The sequence below is a fragment of the Rhincodon typus genome, chromosome 11 (assembly GCF_021869965.1).
Source record: "Rhincodon typus isolate 14 chromosome 11, sRhiTyp1.1, whole genome shotgun sequence".
NCBI classification, from domain to species: Eukaryota; Metazoa; Chordata; class Chondrichthyes; order Orectolobiformes; family Rhincodontidae; genus Rhincodon; species Rhincodon typus.
The window spans coordinates 41848853-41851911 of record NC_063342.1 but is presented as its reverse complement, the minus strand read 5'-3'; positions in this window follow the sequence as shown (position 1 = coordinate 41851911).

Genomic DNA, 3059 nt, shown 5'->3' with positions numbered 1-3059 from the left:
TTCCTGCTCCTCTGATGCTGCTTGGCCTGCTGTGTTCGTCCAGCTCTACACCTTGTTAGCTCCGTGGATCTGCGGGACTAGATTTATTTGCTGAGCTTGATATAATGCAACAGGATATGAGCATACATTAATTCAACTCTCACAGATTTGTGATCGCTAAAATCCGACTTTTAGTATTTTGTTTAGATAGTGAATCCTAATTGCATCATCCTAAGAAGGTTGGGAAGAGGTGCCAAAATCATAACACTTTGTAGAAGTTTGATTCTTACCAAGGACGTAGAGTGATGCTAATATTTGCTTTGATCCAGTTTGTACGCAGTTGCTCTGTTCTGCAGCATACTGGCGGCCGTTTATTTTTATATTCAATAAGTCGATGTAAACCCTGCAAAGGTTCTCTAATTAATTGATTGAAATGCTTGGCTGCACACAGTGTCAGCGATACAAACATATATCGGATTTGTGCATGGGGTTCAGAATTATAATTATTTGATTAGAAGTTGAGAATAGATGGAGAGCCCAGCACATCAGTGGAAAGATAAGGTTGAAACATTAACAACCTTCTCCAGCTATGAGCTAACCTGTATTTCCACCCATTCTGGTATATAATACAGCCATTGGGTGGAGCATTGGGCATTTGGAGGCATTTCAGGCAGACAGCAGTCTGACATGGTCTCCTAATACATGCACACATGTTCTTATCTACCTCTTGTTAGCAATAGTTAAAATATCTATGAGTTAATGTGAAATGTATATAGTTATGATGTAGAGGTGCCAGTGTTGGATTCGGGTAGACAAAGTCAGAAATCACACGACACCAAGTTATAGTCCAACAGGTTTATTTGAAATCACAAGCTTTCAGAGTGTAGCCTCTTTATCAGGTGAAGTGAGAGAGAAGCACATAGACACAGAATTTGTAGGCAGAGAGATCAAAATATCATACAAACGGTGTGAGTAGAGTGTTGAATAATAAGTCTCTGCAGGTGATCAAAAGTATCAGACAATATGAGTAAAGTAAGAACAGCTGAATAACAAGTGAAGGGATGACCTATAATCCGATTAAATGAGGCAGAGAGATAATTACAAAAAATGTGGTGGTGCTGGAGACAAACCAAATGACTGGAATAACATGATAGGTATAAGAGTCGCATGCCTCCCCACAGATAACTCACAATGCTGCATTTCTCTAGCTTCCACCCTGGACATATTAAAACAGCCATCCTGTATGGACAAGCACTGCGCATACACAGGATTTGCTCAGATGAGGAGGAATGTGATGGACACCTAAATATTTTAAAGGAGGACCTCATAAGAATGGGATATGATGCTCAATTCATTGATCACCAGTTCCAACGTGCCACAGTGAAAAACAACAATGACCTCCTGAGAATACAGATACAGGATGCAACCAATAGAGTACCCCCTTCATTGACCAGAACTTCCCTGGAGCGGAGAGACTATGCCATGTTCTTTGCAGCCTTCAACATGTCATTGATGATGATGAACATCTTGCCAAGATCATCCCCATGCCTCCACTTCTCACCTTCAAACGACCATCAAACCTTAAACAGACCATCATTCACAGCAAACTACCCAGCCTTCAGGACAACATCAACCACAACACCACATAACCCTGCCACGGTAACCTCTGCAAGACACGTCAGATCTTCAACATGGATACTACCACCACACATGGGAACACCAACCACCACGTATATGGTAGATACTCATGTGACTCACCAATGTTGTCTATCTCATAAGCTGCAGGCAAGGATGTTGGTAGGCATGGTATATTGGTGAGACCATGCAGATGCTATGACAATGGATGAATAGACACTGTGCAACAATTGCCAGACAGGAGTGTTCCCTCCCAGTTGGGGAACACTTCATCAATCAAGGACATTCAGCCTCCAATCTTTGGTTAAGTGTCCTCCAAGGCAGACTTCAAGATACAAAACAATGCAGAATCACCAAGCAGATAGTCAAGTTCCATACCCATGAAGATGGCCTCAACTGTTCATGTCGTGCTACATGTGGGCCCCACCACACTTCTGTATCTGTAAAATCTTCCTTACTGTCCTGTTTTGACACCATCACATTGATAAATTGTTATGATCACTACCTTAATTAGTTTGGACAGTTTTGGATTACTTATTACTTTGATTAGACCCTCAGCATGTGACTCTTATACCCATCATCTTATTCCAGCTGTTTGGTTTGTCTCCAGCACCAACTTATTTTCAATTTTTTGTATTTATCTCTCTGCCCCACTTAATCGGATTATAGGTCATCTCTTCATTTGTTAATCAGCTGTTGACACTTTACTCACACCATCTGACACTTCTGATCACCTGCAGAGATTTATTATTTGACACTCAACTCACACCATTCATATGATCATTTGATCTCTCTGCCCTTGATCTTGCTGCCTATAAATTCTGTGTCTGTGTGCTTCTCTGTCACTTTACCTGATGAAGAGGCTACACTCTGAAAGCTTGTGATTTCAAATAAACCTGTTGGACTATAACCTGGTGTTAAGTGACTTCTGACTTTGTATATAGTTTCTGAGAAGTGATAAACTTCTTTTAAATACTTAATGTAAGTTCACCCTGAACTACAGACTAATTACCATGGGAACAAGGATTCATTGCAGTAGTCTATTTCCACGGACAAATGGTTGGCCCTCATGTCTCACATCACTGTGATAACACCGACAAAATAGAAAAGGGCCAAGGAATGTTCTGTACTGAAAAAAGCAGGAGAAATTAAATCTGCCCATTTTTCATCACAACAGTCTACTTTGATCATCAGCAAAGTGCTGGCTCGAGTAATTGACAATACTATCAACTGGATTTATCTATCAACTAGCAATAATCTACTGTCTCATGGACAGTTTGGTTCTTTCCAGAGGCAAACTGCTCCTGACCTCATTACAGCCTTGGTTCAAACATGGATAAAGAGCTGAACTCAGGAGGTGAGGTGATGTGAGGTGAAGATAATTGCCTTTGCAATCAGGACAGATTTGACTGAGTGTGGCATCAAGTTGCCTGACCAAAACTGGT